Source organism: Silene latifolia, chromosome Y (genome assembly GCF_048544455.1).
Source record: "Silene latifolia isolate original U9 population chromosome Y, ASM4854445v1, whole genome shotgun sequence".
In the NCBI taxonomy this organism is placed as follows: Eukaryota; Viridiplantae; Streptophyta; class Magnoliopsida; order Caryophyllales; family Caryophyllaceae; genus Silene; species Silene latifolia.
Window position 1 is genome coordinate 221,614,098 of NC_133538.1, and position 23,578 is coordinate 221,637,675.

The 23,578-nt window shown below is 37.6% G+C and overlaps 1 non-coding gene across 1 annotated transcript; it reads right to left on the reverse strand.

Annotated features, from left to right (window-relative positions):
- Window positions 1-10,087: 10,087 nt before the first annotated feature.
- LOC141634750 (small nucleolar RNA R71) lies at window positions 10,088-10,194 on the reverse strand. Its single transcript, XR_012539474.1, has one exon. It is a non-coding gene; the product is annotated as a small nucleolar RNA R71 (small nucleolar RNA).
- Window positions 10,195-23,578: the final 13,384 nt, after the last annotated feature.

A 23,578-nucleotide genomic window follows, 5' to 3' on the forward strand; every position in this document is an offset into this window, starting at 1 on the left:
GTTATATAGGAATAATCCTGCGTAACCTCTATTCCTAAACCTAATCACAATAGGCTTTGGAATTCTAGATCTTTTAACTTGCGCAACTGCTCGTGGGGTGGTCGATCGACCACTTGGACCAGTCGATCGACCACATGCGCTGTACAGAATTGCATTCTGACGATTCCGGCAGCGTGCACCGATCTTAAAACAGCTGCCATTTCTTCGTTACTTGGTCAAATAAGGCGTTCTATGCGGCGTTCGAAATCTAAGAGGATAAGCTTTCACCTCCAATTGGAATCACTCGGTTATCAGCTCTAGAACTCGAGATATTGCCATCTGAAGCAGGCTGCAATGTCGAGAAGCATTTTGACAGTCTATAGACCATGTAGGTCAGTCTATAGACCACTGTAGCTGGTAGTTGGCTTCTAAACGCTCGCAAATATGTCTTTCAGGCCTTGAAATGCGCACCAAGTTTGCTTCCCGAGTCTTTACTCCATGTCAAATGCAATGCTAAACACTTAGGGACGGATTTGGCTCATTTTCCGCTGAAATCTTCATATTTCTGCAATATCACACAAAAAGGAAGAAATACACGAAACAAGGGAAATAGTAGCATAAACTACTCAATTGAGCTCTGAAATTCGTGTGAAATGAGGTGCAAAACATCATATATTAGACACACATCAAACTTCCCCAAACCAAACCCTTGCTTGTCCCCAAGCAAGAACTAGACTCGATCCTAAAACCTAATGGAAAGAGTTCAATCTCAGAGCAAAATGCAACATGTAAATCCTAAACCATTTTAATGCAACAACTAACAATCAATTAGTAATATGAATCATGCAAACGAGTTATATAGCCATTAAAAATAAAGCTGAACCGTCGACCTTGCAAGACCTTTAAAATTGGACTCTCACGGGTCACTCTTCTCTCATGAAGCAAAGGGTAAGCATATATATGTAAGAGAGGACGAGAAATAGCCGGTCACCTAGACTACGACCCACATAATCATGCATGCAACTAATATGATAGACAATTCAAACTACCGTACATACATTCCAACCAAACAAGGTCCTGCGACAACCGAGGGCTTACAAAAATATAGTAAAGTGAGGCAATGGGTAAGAAAAGGCAAAATATTTATGGGAATGTGGAGGTATAGGTGATCAAGCTAATACCTAAACAAAACCATAAGACAACATCCATTTCTCATCCGATTATGAATTAAGCACGTGCCCTTCATTTGGCACAAAACTCACCAAACCGAACTGAAAATACTCCTCAAATGATATAAGATAGAACATAGGAGCAGAAACCGTCTCATCAAACAACATCTCTTTTTTTTCAATCTTTCTTTCCATCATTTTTTCGAATTTTTCTTTTTTCAACTTCTCTTTCTCTTTTTTTTTTTTTCTTTCACGCTTTTTTTTCTTTTTTTTTTTTTTCATCCTCCCTTTCTTCATTAAATACCAACTCCAAATCACTGGATACAAACCAAACTTGGCACAATAAATTATATACCGCAAAACAATCTAAACTAGCTTGACAAGGCATGCTAAATTTGGATGTAGCTAAGGGTCAACAGGCAAATTTTGCTAATGTGGAGTCCAATGGGTAAAATTAATTAAGGGGAAATCGTAAGCACCTCCCTGCATGTGACACCAACCACTAACCCGAATGTATGCAGGCAAAAAGCAATTGAATTTCATAAATGTGCAAATTAATGATACATGATATGCAAGGAGTAACTACTCACAATCCTAGATAAACTGGTCATGAATGACACCAGTTATAAGCTCTAAACCTCAGAATATAAGTAGTTTGCCAAAATTTAAGTCAAGTCTCAAGTTCAGCAAGAAATATAACGAAAACTCGTAGACTATGCACATGATTCTACCAATAACATGTCAATTAAGCAAGGCTTAGACATAAACAGCTACAAATGCAATGTCATCATTGAAATACTACCGTTCCGACTCAACCTATATGCTAAAATAAACATGATATTTTTTTTGAAATTTTGAAAATTTTCAATTTTTTTTTTAATTTTTGTATTTATAAGGGAAAATAAACAACAATGCAAGACAAAATGTAAACGTGAATGCAAGCAAATGAAATGCAACGCAAAACCCTTCCCCAAACCAAATCACACAATGTCCCCATTGTGCAAAATCATGTAATGAAGTAAAAGGGAAATGGGATTTTGCGTTAAAATTAATTAAAAAGACATGAAAAGGACTCGGAAACTCACAAGACTTTATGCGCAGCAAAAAAAAACCTCCCCAAACCAGGGTGAGCTTGGAGGTTTCAGTAGCCAGCAGTGCTACCAATAAATACCTGAAAGGACAGAAAATACCGCGCGTAATTCCGATAAAACAATTTATTAAACGCAAAATTTTGTGTAAAATAAAGAAACAGAAGAAAACAGAAGTGAGTTGGAGAATAAAGTGGAGAAAAGACTCCCTCAACTCCGCAAATCGACCAAACACAGCAGGGGAATGATCGAAAACAGGTAAAACAGCGAACATGGCCGATCAACCACATCACCCAGTCGATCGACCAGAGTGAACAGGAACAGAAGCTCTTGGAATTCGCAGCCCAGTCGATCGACCATAGGAGGCAGTCGATCGACTGTGAAACCTGCTGTAAGTTCTGATTTTCTTCGAATTAGCCCAATAAATTGAGCTAGTATGGTCTATGAACCTGCAAATACACATAATAACGCGCCCGAAATTGCGCAAAACCCAAAGTAACTGTCTAAAGTCTAAATAAATCCTAACCAAACTTATTAAAGCGAAGTCTCACGCACACGAAAAACGATAATGTCAGACCAGAACTAGTAATTTTTCTCAAGAAAAAGTCTTTTTATGTTGCCTGGTCCTATTTTGATATGACTGGCATTGATGCTAATATTATTACCCATAAACTCAATATCGACACTTCCTTTAAGCCTGTACAGTAGAAAAGGAGAAAGTTTGCCCCTGAACGTAGTACAATCATTAATGAAGAAGTGGACAAACTCTTAGACATGGGAATGATCAGAGAAGTAATGTACCGTGAATCACTGGCCAACGTGGTGGTGGTGTAAAAGAATAATGGCAAATGAAGGGTCTGTGTAGACTACATAGATCTCAACAAAGCCTATCCAAAAGACCCATTCCCACTCCCTCACATTGATGTAATGGTAGATGCTACATCTGGGCATGAACTACTAACATTTATGGATGACTTAAGTGGATTCAACCAGATCAAAATGCACCCAGCTGATGGGGAAAATACTGCATTCATCACGGAAAGGGGCATATATTGCTACATAGCAATGCCCTTTGGCCTGAAAATTGCAGGGGCAACCTACCAACACCTCGTTAACATGATGTTCAAAGACCAAATTGGCGACACAATGGAGGTATACATAGATTACATGTTGGTCAAATCAAAGAAGGCAAAAGATCATGTGAAGGACCTCGAAGTAGCCTTCAAAATCCTGGAAGAATTCAATATGAAGCTCAACCCCTCCAAATGCCACTTTGGAGTGTCATCAGGCAAATTCCTAGGATACATGGTGACAAAAAGAGGGATTGAAGCCATCCTAGAACAAATAAAAGCCATCCTAGAGTTAGAATCTCCTAAGTTAGTCAAAGATTTCCAGAGAGTAACAGGAAGAGTTGAAGCCCTAAATAGATTCATATCCAGATCATCTGAAAGATGCAGATCCTTCAATGACCTTCTCAGGAAGAACAAGTTGTTCAAATGGATGCCTGAAAATGAAACCGTCTTCCATGAATTATTGACTTACCTGGCTACTTCTCCACTACTGGCCAAACCTAACAAAGGAGAACCCCTGACGGTCTACCTATCAGTCACTGAGACGGCAGTAAGTGCAGTCCTGACCATGGAGGTTGAAGGCCAACATCACCCCGTCTATTATGTAAATAAATGTCTCCTGGATGCAGAAACAAGGTATGAATTACTTGAAAAATACGTACTTACATTAATTGTATCCTGACAAAACTCAGACCTTACTTTGACAGTCACCAAATAATAGTCAGGACCAATCTGCCTATCAAATCTGTCCTTAGAAAACCTGAACTTTCAAGTAGAATGGCAAAATGGTCGGTACAACTAAGTACTTATGAAATAACCTTTGAACCTAGGACAACAATTAAATCCCAAGCTTTAGCAGACTTTGTGGCTGATTTCAGTCCCAACCTAGAACCAAACCTCATAAAAGAGGTCAATCAACTAGACACCCAAAAATTGGGCCAGGAATGGACCTTACACGTAGATGGAGCAACCAACATGAGAGGAACTGGCCTAGAATTAGTACTAAAATCACCACAGGGGGATTTAATAGCTCAGGAAATCAGTTGTGAAGTTAAGGTAACAAACAATGAAGCTGAATTTGAAGCCCTGATAGCCGGACTTAAGGTATGTATAGATCTTGGCGTGCAAAATCTCAAGGTAAAAACAGACTCACTTTTAATTTACAGTCAAGTCAAAGGAACCTACGCTGCAAAGGATTCCAAAATGGTTCTTTATTTAGACTATGCCAAAAACCATTGCAAAAAGTTTATTTCATTTGACATTGATCAAATACCAAGAGACTTAAACACCCAGGCTGATGTCCTAGCCAGCCTGCGATCAAATTTCAGCCCTGCTATATTTGATAAGATACCTATTGTTCACCTGCTCGAACCGACCATTACAAAACCTGACCAAATTTGTCCCGTCACTGAGGACACGAACTCCCGGACCAAACCATACTATGACTGGTTCTTACAGGGGATCGAACCCAAAGACATGCATGAAGCAAGGGCCTTTAGAATTAAAGCATCCACCTATACCATTATAAATAACACCTTGTTTAAAAAGTCTCAGGCTGGACCTTATCTGATATGGCTGGAGCCTCATGAAGCCAAACAAGTTATTGAGGACATACATGATGGATACTGCGGAAATAACAAAGGCGGCAGAAGCCTGGCAAGCAAGGATCTAAGTGTCGGAGTTAGTGTCCTCCACAATAGTGCGTTTACATAATAAATCTCATTAAAGCAATATCATCATGATATTTATTATTTGATCCTTGTCAGTTGATTAACGTAAAACAATAATGGTTGGCTGACTAGAGTTTGACGTTATTGTCGTGAGACGGCGGTGATCAACTGACCCCTTTCGGTCACACCTAAAGGAACGAACCCCAATTGACAACGAATTAATTGTATATGATACAATTTATTTAGTCCCTTGATTTATAGACTAAAAGGTTAGTCAATTATTTTTAGAGAGATTTCGAGTTGCGAACTCGTGGCGCGACAGTTATTATTTAAATATGTGATAATTAAATAATAAATTTTATGAGACGGATTTTAGTTAATTAATTGTTAATTCACTAAAATTGTACTAATTAATTAATGTGATTAATATTAGTACATAAATAATATGTGTAGAGATACACACATATTTGTGCGACAAATATTAGAACCAAAATGGACCCGTAAATGGGGCATTGGACCGTGTAAAATAGAGTGTAGTGGATGATTATAAACATAATCATTTCACTTTGCTTTATATTCTTCCATAAGTTATCTTTTGTTCCTTTTGCATATGATAAAGGATTGGACAATAATAAGAAAATCCAATCCCTCACTCCACCCTCTCTCACCCGGCCACTCCCTCCATATAGACCAAAATGTTGTTCATTTTTACACACTACTCACTTGCATACTTTTGCATGTGAATTAAATTTGTTGGTCTTTCTCTCTAAAACTAATAATATCATTTTACTAAGTTGTTAGTAAACAAAAAATATATACTAAGTGTATTAGTATTATTTACATATTATCAAGGGTAAATTTAACAAATATCTAGTTAGTATTTGTTAGATTATTGGGTGCTTTGTTCTTGGGTGCTACTTGAAGGAGACTTTCTCTTTGAAGGTTTTTACTAGGAGGATCATCCATTTTTATTTAGCTCAAGAACAATCAAGATAGGAGATCTTGATGTGCCCATTTTTACCATCAAAATCAATGTAAGGATATTGTTTTTCCTTAATCTTTATTATTATGCTTTTATATTAGCATGCATGTTACATAGATCACACAAATACTAATTATGAGATAATTTGATTTTTAATTAGAGATTCTAATTAGGATCTATGATCTTTCAAGTGGTATCAGAGGTAGGCTTGTAATTTGCTTGTTGATTTTAAGCATATTAAACAAATTATGAGATAATTTGAAAAACTCAAAAATTATCTTAGAAGAGGTTTTAGCACGAAATTTTTTGGGCATGCATACCAACTAATCTCATAAGGTTTATGGTAAAATTTGGTGATTTGTGAAGTTATTTTGCTATTTTTAATGATATTTGGTAGAAAACCGAGTCAAAAATGCCGTATTTTGGTTAAGAGTTAACTAAAAATAGTTAAAATTTGATTCGGGTCATGAAATTTTTATGGTGTTTCATGCATATTTTCTACAGATTCTATGTAAAATTTCAAAAGTTGGTTTGAAGTTTTGCATGTTTATTTATTTTATGAGATAAAAGTCGATAAAGTGAAATAAATTAATCATATACTCGAAACATTTGTTCCTACCCTTGATAAATTTATGTACATTTAAAAATATGATTTAAAAGTTAAAAGTTAAATTTAAAATGTATTTTCACCTTATTTTGATGTTTATTGGTTTTAGTGGTAATATTTTCAATTATTTTGAATTTATTACTTAAAAGTTATGATTTTACTAATTAAATTAGCAAATATCACCAAATCAAACTAATTATTCATCATCAAATTAGTGAGGACTAATTTTAAGGTCCAAAACAGCTTGGACAATTAGTTTGGACTTAAATAAGATTTAAGAGTTGATTATTGATTTTAACAAGTTAAAAATCGATTAAATCCACAAAACCGAGCAAGATACCAACGATTGTAAGATAGGGCGATTTTGTCATCATTTTACAGCATTTTAAGTATATTTATTTATGTTAAATGAATTATTGTCATTTATTTAAAGTATTTATTTTGTTGTACCTGGTATGGCCTAGTTTATTTTAATCATTATTACCGAAATGAATGGGAATCACGATTTGTTTGTAATTTAAATACGATCTCATATTGTCGGTTTGTAATTAATTAATAGTTTTAGTTATTTTATTAATTAATGTATAATAGGAATAGCTATGTAATTCAATTGTAATAGTTATTCTTACCGGCGTTTCCAAAAGATGGATTTACATCGAGACGGAGTCTATTTTTGGAAAGGTGTTCCAAATTATCCAAGAAGGAGCCACTTTTGGAATGAAGAGGCAAGGGACCAAGGAGTTGGTTTCCGATATGTAATAGTCTAGTTTTTATTAACTAGGAGGCCATACTAGGATTATTCATATGCTTGCTTGCTTTTGTTTTTCCCGCATGCCAAAATCGCCATTCACATGCATTTTATTTTCGCGATTGTCAATTCACGTCATTTTCATTAACCGAATTAGTTCACTTATAGGGAATTTATGACTAAACTGACAAGATCTCTCACATAAATAAAATTGAGATTAGCCTTACCAATTAGGAACACCGATGAATCCCTTGTTCATTAGAGCCACGCTCGCCCAAGTGGAATGTTCTCTTTTTACCTTGGTAATGATGTGACCATAATTGGCGCATATTTAGCCCCCGAATTAGCCTTGTTCCCATGCTTTTTAGTGCCTATTTGGGTCATTTCTTATCTTTAGTTCTTTGTTTTGCATATTCTTTGAGATTTTGATCCCTTGGTAGGAAAGGAGTAAGAATCTTGCATTTTCATGGCAAAACGAGACTAAATTGATCGAATTCAATGACCAAGCATCAAGGAGAGACAAGATTAGAAGGCCTTTGTACATATTATAGTAGAAGAGCAAAGTTGAGAAAGGATCCTTGAGTCCCCAAGGAAATCCCCAAGGAATTTATGAAGAAAAGGGAAGAAAAGAAGAAGATTTGTTCCGATCGACAATCCGAGCGGATTGTCACCAATCCGTCCGTCTGCAAAGAAGACAATCCGAGCGGCTTTGCCTTAATCCGCTCGGATTCCCCCTCCACAATCCGTCCGGATTCCCTTGAATCCGCTCGGATTCCAATGCCAGAATCCGCCCGTCCCGACCCTATTCCGCCCGGATTCCAGCACAGCACGGATTGTCTTCTCCAAGCTACGTAGAAAGAAGCCCTTCTCTCGGAAAATACCAGCTCCTCCTTGCTCAATCTAAAAAGTGTAATTACTAGTTTATCCCTTAGTTAACCCTAATGCATCCTCCCTAATTTCCACTATAAATATCCCATTAGTCTAATTAGAGGAGCATGTTCTTCTTATCAATAATTAGTGTAGTTAATATCAATCAAATCTCTCTTTAATATTGTAATCAAGTATTAATCAAGTTTTAATCCAAGTTTTAGTTCTTTAATCTCTCTTTTGTTCATCCTTTATTTTGGGTAATTGAAGATTATTTGGGTTATTGTTGGGAGATTGACAACCTCTCAATCAAGCATTCAAGTACTTCTTTTATCTTTGCTTTATTATTGGAATCATTAGTAGGTATAATCTCTTAATCCCTTTTTAATTATTGTTAATTACTTTCATTTATTCATCATGTTTCATATTGTTGGTATGATTGACAACCTTGCTAGCATGATCAACATGATAATGAGTGAGTAGTCTCTTAGCTAGGGTTAATGGGTGATTAGGGGAAACCAACATGGGGAATGATTCATTCTTAAATTAATATGCTTTCATGTTTTATTTGCTTGCTTGTTTTGATCTCAACTCATGCACATGTTATATTTGATGAAATGTTAAGCCTATGAATCCTTGCATTTACTATCATATCCTATCTTTTCAATGAGACTTGTAAGACATAACCCAACTCGAGTCTCATTAGACCATGCATGTTGTTGAGTAGGGAAGATTAAGTCGACTTGTAGGTGTTGTACAATCTAATCGATTCGGCTACGGGACCCAAACTTTCCTAGGATTGTAAGATATAACCCAACTCAATCCATCACAACAATAATTGCTTGCTTATAATTTGAGAACATGTTTGTATGATCATATCCCATGATTCCCCTATGATCCCATGACACCCTAGTGCCTTTAATCAATTGTTTACACCCCTTTAATTCATCTTGCTTGTTTATTTTCATTGCTATCTTAGTTTAGTGACCTTCTACATCAACCCAATTTGTGACACCCCTTAGACACCACTAGTTGCAATAGAAATCTCATTTCAATACCCGTCCCTTGGGATCCGACCTTTACTTGCCTCTTTACTAATTGTAGAGTTGTTTGTGAAGCTATAAATTGTGTTTTGATTCGACCGTGACCCAACGACCACATCTTAATTTGTGAACACTTAGCGGGATCGCATCAAAAATGGCGCCGTTCTTCAGGGGACGGTGTTTGTTTGATTTAGATTTCTTTTTATTGTTATTAGTTGTGTCTTTCTTCGCCTTGAGGAAGTAAAACTCCTCAAGGTTTGTTCTAATTGTTTTCGAGTTGTTTGATATTTTGCATGTCTAGAAGGTTACAAGGTGATTTGTTACCTTTTGACCGTGAAATCGAAAGAACCTTGACGAACAATAGGAGACTTGTTAGGAGGAATTTAAGAGGTATTAGTGAAGTTGTTCAACCCACTAGTGAGTTTGTCAATCCTTTCGCAATAGAAGGAGAAGAAAACCCATTACACAATACCCCACAAAATCCACCTACAATGCCTAAATTCTCGTCACACTCCGTACCCACCGAGGGGAATCTACCAAATGGTACTCCTACACCGCAACATCTAACCGGAAATTTTATTGCCAAGTCCGCCTTCATCCAATTAGTTGAGAGGAGCCAATTCGGGGGGGATGCCTAGTGAGGACCCTCATTCTCATATGGAAACCTTTTGCGACTATTGTGATGCTATCTCTCAAACGGGCGTGACTCAAGACCAAATTAGATGGGTCTTATTTCCTTTTTCCTTAATCGGCACCGCGATGCAATGGTTGAAGGGCCTTGATAAGGCCACCCTTGGAATAGATTCTTGGAAGAAGTTGGCTCTAGCTTTCTACAAAAAATTCTACCCACCGGAAAAGACTAACATGCTAAGAGCTCAAATTACGGGTTTTAAGCAAAGGGATGAAGAGTCTTTGTATGATGCTTGGGAGCGGTTCAAGGGAATTTGTCGCTCATGTCCTCACCATGGACTTAGCGAATGGTTTTTGGTACAACAATTTTGGAATGGTTTATATGAAGATTCTAGGAACATTCTCAATATGGGATCAAATGGAATGTTCACCGAAGTTGATGACAATCAAACATGGAACAAGATTGAGGAAATGGCGGTCCATAACTCACAATATAGTAGACCTCGCAATGCTACTAGAGGAGGAAAGCATGAAGTGGACTCCGTTACTCAATTGGGTGCTCAACTTAGTGCTCACATTGACACAATCAACTTGAAGTTTGAACAAGCTATGGCTAGACTTGAGGAAAACTCAAAATCATCAAAGCATCATGTTAATGCTATGACGGCATCCTCATCAATCCCAAGTGGGATATGTGAGAATTGTGGAACTTTGGGACATGACCAAGGTGAATGTAGGGGAACAAATGAACAAGTGAATGCTTTCCAAGCATACAAGAGTGGTACCCCTTATTCCAACTTTTACAATGAAAACACCAAATTCCATCCAAATCTCTCATACAAAAGCCAAAATGTTTAAAACCCTCAAACAACATACACTCTACCACCCATGAGAAACCAAAATCAAAGACCCTTTTACAATCAAAACCAAGGTTACGAAAATCAAAATCCATACAATCACCAAAATGACAAGGTTTTGATGTCCAAAAAGCGGTCCTCCAAATGCAAAAGAATCAACAAGAATTTTTCACTCAAATGCAAAAAGATAGCCAAGCAAAGGAAACCACCATCAACAACATTCTAGCTCACACCAAGATGTTGGAAACACAATTGACTCAACTAGCATCTTCAAGCTCACAAAGACAAAAGGGGCAATTACCACCTCAAAGTAATCCCCCTAGACATGAAACGGTTAGTGCCATTCACTTGAGAAGTGGTACAAGGTATGAAGCACCGAAGAAGCAAGTTGAGGATGAAGTTGTGGAAGCTAGCGAAAAGGAAGAAATTGTGCAAAACTCCAAAGATGGAGAATCGTCAAAAGAAGAAAGTTCAAAGAAAAATGAAGACAGGGCCAAGGAGAAGGAGCCCATTGTGATTAGACTCCCTTTTCCAAGTCGTCAAGCCAAGCCCAAATTTGATGATCAACTTGGAAAATTCATGGAAATTTTGAAGAATTTGGAAGTCTCAATTTCTTTCACGGAATTAATCAATCACGTGACGGCCTATACGAAATACATGAACGATATCCTCACAAAGAAGAAGTCGATCCGGAAGCTTGAGACTATCGCCTTCACTAAGGTGAGTAGTGCAATACTTCATAGGAGTTCACCTCCAAAGTTAAAGGATCCGGGAAGCTTCTCAATACCGTGTACCATTGGCGACACAACGATCAACAAAGCCTTATGTGATCTAGGGGCTAGTGTGAGTGTCATGCCGTACTCGGTGAGTAAAAGGTTGGGGATGGGAGAGCTTAAATGTACCAACATCACACTCCAAATGGCCGATAGATCGACGAAGACACCGTTAGGGATATGGAAAGATGTCCCCGTGCGAATTGGGAAGTTTTTCATCCCGGTGGACTTTGTTATTGTTGATATGGAGGAAGATTCCAACATTCCAATCATCCTAGGAAGACCTTTCCTACACACCGCGGGTGCGGTGATTGATGTGAAACATGGTGAGCTCACTCTAGAAGTGGGAGATGAAAGCATAACTTTTAATCTTGACAAGACTATGAGAGCTCCTCGTTTACATGAACCATGTTTCATGATTGATCATTATAGCCGAAAGGATGAGAGGAAGAAATCGGAACTCCAATGGAAGAAGAAAATTGAAGATGCTCCATTCAAAGAGCAAGTGAATTGTGACAAGGAGAGCTTGCAAAGCTCATCAAAATCAACCAAGGAAGAAGAGGATGGCCTCATTGGCCAAGAGAAGAAATTGGGAGAGTTGTCTCCATCTAAGCAAGAGATTTTCAATGATCAACTCAATGAAGTTTGTGGTCTTTGGGACGACGAATTTGAAGGAATTTTTAATCCCTACATTGGTAATGCCATCGATCAAGACCAACAACAAGGGCCAAGGTCTATTGAGAACCTCTACCATGATAATGAACAAGCCTTCGATTACTTTTTCAAGGTGTTGAGCAACATCAACAACACCTTGGACATGCCCCCTTGACATCTCATCAAGAATGAGAGTTTGGTGGAGTCCTCCCTAAACCACCACTTGTAAATATTTCTAACTCCCTAACTTACATTTCAATTCTTGTATTGCATTTTTGTCATCTTTGGATTTTTATTTACTTTGATCAAAATAATTGTCATGTTTGAGAGAAGTGAGGGAGGGACTATCAATTTCAATTGATGTGTAGTGCTTTTAGCTTAGTGTGGGGATGGCTATTGCCTAGGCTATCCATGCCTTAGTAGTGCCCCCACAATGACGAACACAAGACTTGAAGAAAGAATGGAAGAATGGAATGGGAAATGCATTGTGCACGGATGGAACTGAATCTGTGTATTGGGGAAGAATCCGAGCGGATTCCTCGAATCCGCCCGTCTTCGCAATCCGAGCGTATTGCGAAAAGACGCCCGTCTGAATTGAGCTGAATTTTGAAAAATTCTTGACTGTGACTGAATCCGGGCGTCCTGTGAAGAATCCGCCCGTCTTGTAGAATCCGCCCGTCTTGAAAGAAAGACGTCCGTCTTTGCAGCTGAGGAAAACAAGCAAAATTTTCTGGACTGAAATCCGTCCGTCTTTAAGCAAATCCGCCCATCCCGTGTTCTGCAAATCCGAGCGGATTGTCACCAATCCGCCCGTCTTTAGGCGAGTTTTGCAAAGTCCAGAAAGAGCAGAATCCGCACGGATTGGGCAGAATCCGCACAGATTGCCCCTGCAGATTCGAAAATTTCGGTCTCTTTAAAACCCCTCCCACCTTCATTCATTCATTCATAAACACTACCCACAACATCAAAACCCTCATCCTCTCCATCACAAAAACAAAAACCCTCAACAACATTCACCAAATACAAATCAAACCATCGCTCCAACAACAAATCAATCACTCCTTCTTCAACAAAAATCAAAACCAAGCACAAAATCTTCAACCTTTGAGTCGATTTTTGATTTCATAAAGGCAAAGCCTTTCACCTTCAAATCGATTTGGGCATACTACAAATTGAAGATTTTTCATTCTTTTCTTGGTTAGTTCATCAATGGCAAGGACTAAGGGAGCAACAAAGGCAACAAAGGCACCAAAGGCTAAGGCACTCTCACAAAGGCAAAAGGCTCTTCAAACAAAGAAAGCATTGGCAATGGTGGTAGCAACACCAAACTTGGAAGTGCAACAACAACAACAACCTTCTATGGGAGCAACAACACCTTCTACTCCGGTAATTGATCAACTTTTGCATTATCCGGAGGTAACTTTTATTTCCGATACCCATAGAAATACCTTTGTAAAGTTTGCTATGAAGTCATTACAATCCACCAAATTCATATGTGAAGATACCTTAGAAAAATTGGGTGTTCTTGAGCAAACTAGAGCCTTTTTCAATGCCATGGGGTTGAAGAAATTGTTTGAAACAAAGGAATTGACATACCCCTCCCTTACCTTGGAATTTTTAAGTTCCTTGAAAGTCACCAAAGTTGAGAATAGGGAGAATCTCGAGTTTCGTCTAGCTAATGTTAGTAGACGCATTACCTTTAGGGAATTGGGTGAAATTTTGGGTCTTAGTGATGAACCGAGTTATTTTAAGAGTTATGGAAAGTATGACCCCGAACCTCTTTGGGAGGCAATCTCCGGGAAGAAATTTGAGGATTTTCATGCGAGTCGTGCTCTTTTGGTCCACCATCCGGGCATAAGAGTATGGCACAAGGTCGTGTGTAACACCATAATTGCTAGGAAAGATACCAACCATCTCACAAGACTTGATTTTATTCTCCTTGAATCGGCTTTGAATATCGGAAGAGTACACACCAAGCCTTAAAATTCTTTGAGGCTCTTAGTAGATAGATGGCTCAACATTGATTGTGGGAAGAAGGGCACGACCGTTATTGTCAATGGCGGCCTAGTCACTATCCTAGCCAAGCACTTTGATCCTAACTTCAATAAGGATAACAAGTACAAAGCAAAGGAGGGTGGCCATCTTGTTGATATGCATACTTTGATTCACAAGTTCAAGTGGGTTGCCCATAACCCCCTTGACACTAAGTATGGATGGCTCACTAGTGAAGCTAGATCGTTCACCTTGCCTTCGAATATTTGTCGTCTAAGCGTCCACCGGACCAATTATCTACTTCCCCTTTCCAAAGAGGCCGAGTATATCATTCAACAACAAAAGGGTGATCTTGAAATGCCCTCCTCTTCCATTGTCATACCACCTTACCCCTTTAAGTATGAAGAGTTCAAGCCGGAAGGAGTTGAAGTTGGGAAAGACTATGTGACTATTCTCATGCAAGCAATGCACAAGCAAGCCTATGAAGATCGGAAAAATGCCTACTTGGCTCAATATCCACCCCTTCTACACTTAGCTAGGCAAGGACTACTTGATCCATCTTGTCCTTTGCCTAGTTGGGCGGATAGAGAAGTCTTATTTCCGGGTGCATCTAGGGTCGTTTTGGGTGACAATGAGGTTGTTGGTAATGATGAAGAAGTTGATGATAATATTGAGGAAGAAGCAAGTAAAGAAGAAAAGGATGGTGAAGATGATGATGAGGAAGATGAGGAAGAAAGTGAAGAAGAAAATGACAAGGGAAGTGGCAATGTGGCCACTTCTAATGAGGGAAGTGATGATGATAGCATGATGGAAGATTAGCAAGCCTTGGAGACTCCTACCTTGTCATGGTTTGTCTATTTCTCTCCTTGTATTTTATATAATTTTGATCATTGTTGGAGTAGTCCTAGCTCTATTAGAGGACTCACACCTCGGTACCATTGAGGTGTTCTCATTTTATTGTTCCCATTTTCAAAATCCAAAATGACAAATTAGTTTCATGCATAGCATAGTGTGTGCATGAACTACACCCATCCTTGGACATTAGCAATAGTGTATCACTCGGTTTGGGGAAGTTAATGCATACACAACGGGAGGTAATCTAAATTTTCCTCTCCGTCATAACAAAAACCATGCATCATGTAGCATAGCTTAGTGTAGATTACATTTAGTATAGAAATCATGCATCATCTTTGCATAATTTCCATCATTTTGGCCATTGAGGACAATGCCCATATTAGTGTGGGGATGGGAATTCTAAAATTTAACTTTTATTCAAAAATCCAAAAAATTGAAAAATCTCAAAAGTCATAAAAATTTGAAAGTTAAAAACCCAAAAACATGTTGTAGTCTTGTATATATTGTGTTTGTTCTATCCTTGTTCACATTGATTGACTACGCCACATCCGAGACATGAGGATATTGAAGACCGCATGGTATGATCTTTCCAATCTCCTTTTTCCTCTTTATGTTAATGACTATGTGGCTTTATTTTGATTGATGCGGTATAACAATGTGAATTTAGGACTTGCATTTAGTTTATATGTCATATTAGTTGATAGAATCACTTGCATTAGGATGTTTATATTAGTTGCATCATGGCATGTAGTTGCATGTTAGAAATGTTTTGAAAAATGCCTATTTAGGAACTTTGACAGGAGCAACTAAGCCATTACAAATACTTGTTCAACTTAAGACTTTGCCTACTAGAATGGTTGTAAAACACCCTAGATAGTGTCATACTAGTGTCTTTTGACCCATGACCCAAGGCCTAGTCAAGGGTTTGCATGTGAGTCACCTATCCAACCCCGTGATGCGATGTGGACTTGGTTAACTTGTCTAGGTGACCTTGTTTGACCTTGTGGTAAGGCAACCCAAAAATATTTTCTATCAATAAGCTTGAAGTGCTCATTTCAAAGAAATTTTGTCATCTGGAAGTAATGTAATGCCAAGGAAACCTCAAATGTTATGAATTGTTGAGAAATTTAAGTTGTTTTGATGGAGGCGTACCACTTCGATGTGCTTTGGTGCGGGATCCATTGAATTGGGCACCCATATGGTTGTGAATTCGGCCGCCCAGAGACAGAGTGACTATCACCCCGAAAAGCTATTGTCTAGAGGTTAACCGATTGCCTAATAAGCGATTGGCGAAAGCAAAGGACACTAGCCCGGAAGGGACAAACCCCATCTTAAATTTTTGAAATGTGAAAGTGAAATGAGGACAATTTTAAATACTAGTCATATCCACCCGTTGTGAATAAAGATTTGAGCATTTCATTCCCAAAAAGCCTTTTGTCAAGCCACTTGGTCGAGTTTGGGACGATCCATGACCTTTACTTTTGTAGAGAATTCGAGACTTGTCATGTCATATGCTACTAGCATCATAGGGATCATCATTCCACCACCATCCGATCGCTCTTGACGAAAGCATTTGGAAATTGAGGACGAAAGTAGTCTAGTTTAACACCATTTGGAGGTGATTTAGTGCCATCCTCTTAGACTTAGTAATTTGTTGAACTAGTATTTGTGAAGGATTACATGCTCTTAAATTTGTTCCTCTTTAGTGCCTCCGCCACTTGATGAGGGAGTGGCTATTCTTTTTGTAGATGCATCCTTTATGTGATTTTATGTGCTTAATGTTTGGATGTGTCGCCATTTTGGCAAGACCCACCTTGCCTTGCAAGAAGGCATCCTACCTCATGGTTGTCTTGTTGTGAGTTGAAGGGGCGGAGTGAGACCCGCTAATTGTCTCATATCGGCTATATTATTGGGATAGGTTAGTATTGGTCCTAGTCTTTGTCACCTCTTTACTCGGGACGAGCAAAGGTTCGGTTTGGGGATATTTGATGTGACCATAATTGGCGCATATTTAGCCCCTGAATTAGCCTTGTTCCCATGCTTTTTAGTGCCTATTTGGGTCATTTCTTATCTTTAGTTCTTTGTTTTGCATATTCTTTGAGATTTTGATCCCTTGGTAGGAAAGGAGTAAGAATCTTGCATTTTCATGGCAAAACGAGACTAAATTGATCGAATTCAATGACCAAGCATCAAGGAGAGACAAGATTAGAAGGCCTTTGTACATATTATAGTAGAAGAGCAAAGTTGAGAAAGGATCCTTGAGTCCCCAAGGAAATCCCCAAGGAATTTATGAAGAAAAGGGAAGAAAAGAAGAAGATTTGTTCTTTGATCGACAATCCGAGCGGATTGTCACCAATCCGTCCGTCCCGCAGCAGCACAATCCGAGCGGCTTTGCCTTAATCCGCTCGGATTCCCCCTCTACAATCCGTCCAGATTCCCTTGAATCCGCTCGGATTCCAACGCCAGAATCCGCCCGTCCCGACCCTATTCCGCCGGATTCAAAGACAAAGACGGATTGTCTTCTCCAAGCTACGAAGAAAGAAGCCCTTCTCTCGGAAAATACCGGCTCCTCCTTGCTCAATCTAAAAAGTGTAATTACTAGTTTAGCCCTTAGTTAACCCTAATGCATCCTCCCTAATTTCCACTATAAATACCCCATTAGTCTAATTAGAGGAGCATGTTCTTCTTATCAATAATTCGTGTAGTTAATATCAATCAAATCTCTCTTTAATATTGTAATCAATTATTAATCAAGTTTTAATCCAAGTTTTAGTTCTTTAATCTCTCTTTTGTTCATCCTTTATTTTGGGTAATTGAAGATTATTTGGGTTATTGTTGGGAGATTGACAACCTCTCAATCAAGCATTCAAGTACTTCTTTTATCTTTGCTTTATTATTGGAATCATTAGTAGGTATAATCTCTTAATCCCTTTTTAATTATTGTTAATTACTTTCATTTATTCATCATGTTTCATATTGTTGGTATGATTGACAACCTTGCTAGCATGATCAACATGATAATGAGTGAGTAGTATCTTAGCTAGGGTTAATGGGTGATTAGGGGAAACCAACATGGGGAATGATTCATGCTTAAATTAATATGCTTTCATGTTTTATTTGCTTGCTTGTTTTGATCTCAACTCATGCACATGTTATATTTGATAAAATGCTAAGCCAGTGAATCCTTGCATTTACTATCATCTCCTATCTTTTCAATGAGACTTGTAAGACATAAGCCAACTCGAGTCTCATTAGACCATGCATGTTGTTGAGTAGGGAAGATTAAGTCGACTTGTAGGTGTTGTACAATCTAATCGATTCGGCTCCGGGACCCAAACTTTCCTAGGATTGTAAGATATAACCCAACTCAATCCATCACAACAATAATTGCTTGCTTATAATTTGAGAACATGTTTGTATGATCATATCCCATGATTCCCCTATGATCCCATGACACCCTAGTGCCTTTAATCAATTGTTTACACCCCTTTAATTCATCTTGCTTGTTTATTTTCATTGCTATTTTAGTTTAGTGACCTTCTACATCAACCCAATTTGTGACACCCCTTAGACACCACTAGTTGCAATAGAAATCTCATTTCAATACCCGTCCCTTGGGATCCGACCTTTACTTGCCTCTTTACTAATTGTAGAGTTGTTTGTGAATATATAAATTGTGTTTTGATTCGACCGTGACCCAACGACCACATCTTAATTTGTGAACACTTAGCGGGATCGCATAAGGTAAGTAGGGTGATAAACGGTTATCACGCGCCAAAGTTAGTTGAACTCAACGGGGTATAAGACGGTCTTGTATTCCGGGGCTAGTAGATGGATTTAAGGAAATTCGCCAGCCAATAGTTTTAGAGGTAGAATTAGTCAACCGTTGACGTACCGAATTTACACAATTATGGAATGTTTCGCCCATGCGATGCCTATTTTTGTCTGAAGACGGTTCTTGGAATCATTTATATAATTTAATGAGAGGTCATTATATAAATGAACTTGTTAAAAATGTTTATCAAGTTTTTAAAACATTGAATGTTAATCTTTCCTATTTTTCCCTCTTTTTCATTAATGTATTTACTATGACATCGCACATTTCATCCTCCTTTCATCCTCTATTAATTATTACACTTGTTTCGTTCTTTCATAGAACACGGTTTCTTTGAAAGAATTCGGTAGCAATGATTGGTAACATGATTTACCAATTCACCTACATAAGCTTACAACAGTTATTGCGATTATTATACAACTTAACATCCATACATATTTAAAAAGGGGTTTAATGTAGAAAACTCTTATTATGAGTTTAAAAGGGAGTCACATTTTATCAGAGAGTCTTGATTTCGAAAGGGACACCTCCGTCATGATGATGACATATTAGTTTTAATTATTTAAGAGTAATTCAAAATTTTGCGAAAAGAGTTTTCAAAAACACAAAGAATACTCCAATATGATACCGTCAAATGGCTCACTTCGATAAAGGCCAAATCGATTGTTTATGCGCTAAAGAGTTTAGGCATATGATGACAATTGAACGGTTAGGTAGTCCAATTTCGCAAGAAGTTGAGATTTTATCACATGTTGCACTCACTTTATAGTAATTTACTCGTACTAAGTGTATAAAATATCATGAATGACTAGAAGAGAGGTCTTCATAAGATTCATTTTTGCTTGTTGAAGCAAAGAGGAATGTGAAAGTGAGTGGGAGTTAAGAAGAAGCTACCCTAGATGCATGCGATAGAACAAAGTTGAAGGAGACATCTACTCTCAAAGGATAGGCTAGTTCCACTATCTTGGTATGAGATACCAAGTATGGGTCATTTCCGTGTAAAGAAGTTTACATGAATTGATAAAACGTAAGACGTCTAGCATAGGACATTTTTATATCGAAATGATGCTAGAGTAGCAACGATTTCGATAAGGACAAATGTACCTAAATTTGGTTTTCAAATAATGTAACATCTATGTTTAAACATAGAAGGCATAACTCATGTGGATTTAAACAAAAGGTTAAACCTACTCCTATGATAACTTAGTGGTTGGTTTAGACCACACAAGTTATAGGTAGTTTACATTCTTCACGAAAACAAAATGTTATACTATCTTTTAGATTTTAAAGTATCTAATCCGGTGAACCCAATTGATCAAACCTCAAGTAAATTCGTTTAAAACGAGTAAACGAAAAGTACATTGAACAACCATTTGATTGAGAATCTTATGGTATGTGTGCATATATTATGTTCTCTTTTGCAGAAAAGAAACACAATAGTGAGGTGATTGACCATATATATACGGACGTGTAAGGCCGATAGTTGGTTATATATATATTTAGTTACTTTTACCGTAATGTTCAGTAGTATCCATTTAATAAGACATAAAAGTGATTTTTGAAACGTGGAATATTTTCAAAATGAAGTAGTAAACCAAAAGCACGACAAGATCAAAATGTTGATCGGAAGTTTCAAAGTAATGACTTTGAAGGTCAAATGGGTAATATCAAGTAATGACCTTGATGATCACTAAGAAGATTGTGAACCATAGAGTATGGTGTAGTCAAGAATATAAACCGAACTTTATGAGATATAGTTTGAGGTTTTTCGCAATTTTGTAGGCTATTTTCTCACTAAATGTTTAAAACCCGACTATAAAAGCCTAAATGACTCCATATGAGACATGGATAGGGAGGTCCCTAACTTGTCATTTTTATACATTTGGGACCATAAATGTTTATGTTTAGAACCAATTTATGTATTTGTGAGGGTTATCCAAAATTGAACCACTTGGTTTTTACTCCTCCAAAACGAGAACAAAGAGTTTGTGGCTCATAATGCCGTCTTTCTAGAAAGATTTTCATTTTCTGGAAGACGGAGTGGGAGAAATTTTGAACTTACGGAAGTCCAAGACCCACAAACTGAGTACAATGCAAGAAGACGTTCTTTATTGTGGCTCAGTGGTTATAAGGAGATAATTTTTCGATAATATTGCGTTACTTTTCGAAAGCAACGAATCATCAACCCTCATCAAAGGCATTTCTGTATTATGAACTCTATGTGATGGCGTATCACCATGCAATTCGAATTGGTCTTCTTGCACAACATGTGATAAGGAAGGAAACATGAAATACTTTCGAGACTTAATTTAGGGCGAATAATTTGCACCAAATTAGGTTACCTTGATCTTGTCATAAAGGTTACATAAGATGTTTCAATTTTGAGTTCGTTATAGAGAGTTTGTGACAACCCAAATGCCTATATTAATTCGTATGTTCTTAGCAATATAGCCTCTCATGAGGATGAGTTCGGCAAAAGAATAACGAAACTTTTTCCTTGAATGTTACTCATGAAGGGAGAAGTTTTGTTAATCTTGTCAATGCTAAGAATCCTGGCATGCTTGAAAGATCTCTTTTGTGATCTTATATACGTTAAAGAGTTGGAACTTAGGGTTCAATCATGTAGTCAATCAGAATGGTATTACTCGTGTTGTCGAGGTACCATGATGATACATGGAGTTTAGTGGCAGCTAAGGTGATATTTCTTAGTCTAAATATGTGTTTGGCATATTAGTGACTAGAAATATTATCGGGTGAATATTTGAGAGTAGCATGGCGCATCTTAAACATCCGGATCTAATGAGATAGATCTCCATGGATATTAGCATTATAGACAAGTGACTTATGTGATAAGACTCTTGACTCGTTCAAGTTGTTGAACAATTAATATGATCTCTTGTGCTTCTGTTGCAGGATCTATTAAATATGCTAAAATCTTCTCTCGTCGGGAATTATCATATTGAGAATATGAGAAGTTATTACCAATCATTTCCTAGTGAGTGTCACTAGATGGTTATCAAGAGCATCCTTGAGTACTTGACAAGCACTGAGGATTTACTCTTGTAGTTTGGAGGAATTAATGAATTTCGTGTAAAAGGATTACACGATTACATTCCTATGCTTATAAGATGTTATGGGCCTCGTTAACGAATGGTTACCATGTAAAAGTGCTATGTGCATAAAGAATAATATGTATAAGAAGTTATACATATATGTATAATAAGTTATACATGTATAAAGCAGATATGTATGAGGAGTCAAACATAAAAGATTTCATATGAAGGATGTGTATGTATAAGTGTTATACGTACAAATCATGAACGAAAGCTAAGTACATTACAACATCCGATGTTGTAAAAGAGATAGTTGATATCCAGAATTTAATGGAACTTGGGTAGTTCTGTTAGCCAAATATTATCTCCCGAGAGACTGTGAAAACAGTGGGAGTGTTTGACTGGCTTTAGAACCAGAGTCTAAAAACTTGTTTAGACATGTATTCAGAAAGGCTCTATGTGATGAAAGATTGCATAGAAAAAAAAAGGAAAATAGTAAGGGAAATTAGAGTGATGCAACTGTTGATAATCCTCTAATCAAAGCCGTTGGCATAAGGTAGACATGATGGTTATGTCATCTCAATTTGATTGAGGAATAAACCTTAATTGCTGAAGATCGTTATGTAAATATTGGATAGAGTATTAATATTTACGTAAGTCATGATTGCATTCATTGTTTGAGTCTCTTTAAGAACTCATTTATTCAGTTTGACTGAAAACATGAATACCTTGTTTATCCGAATTAGTTGTAAAGACAATATTGAACACTATTAATGTGAATAAGATGAACATTGTATTTTGTCCCTAGTCACTTAATGAGGTGACGTCTCGGAATGTCTAGATTATAAGTCAATTGATGGTTGTTCAACACCATGAGGTCATACGTGATGACTAGTCAATCACATATGCAGAGTGTATGACACTTTGCCGGACAGTGACCATTTAAAGAGTCCCTAAGTTCTATTATAGACGCCTGGTCATGGCAGGGATCTCTAAGATGTTCCTATGAGTCGATTCTTTTGACTGGAGACTATTATCCAAGTCAAAGTAGTTTCTGAGTGACATTGGTTTTTGTCCTATGTCCTGCCGTGAAAGGAGGCCAAAGGACATCTTCTGAATCATGATGATCTGTATTGGGCAAAGATAGATAGGGCATAGAAGAATTATCCACCCACGTTGGGTAACTATATCTCAAGTCCACTCGAGGACTTGTGACTATAAATGCGTGGCCACGCTCGGATGTAATCCGTGGGAGATTTTTCCGGGCAAGAAGTCACACTCTTGATCAAGAAAACCACTCGCGATATGTTCATGTGCAAGTGCGACCTGAAAGACACCTTGCATTGAGTGGGAGATTAAAATGGATAAGAGAATTGGTAGTGCACACCTTGTGTCGGACAAGTGGGAGATTGTTGGAGTTAGTGTCCTCCACAATAGTGTGCTTACATAATAAATCTCATTAAAGGAATATCATCAGGATATTTATTATTTGATCCTCGTCAGTTGATTAACGTAAATCAATAATGGTTGGTTGACTAGAGTTTGACGTTATTGTCGTGAGACGGCGGTGATCAACTGACCCCTTTCGGTCACACCTAAAGGAACGAACCCCAATTGACAACTAATTAATTGTATGAGATACAATTTATTTAGTCCCTTGATTTATAGACTAAAAGGTTAGTCGATTATTTTTAGAGAGATTTCGA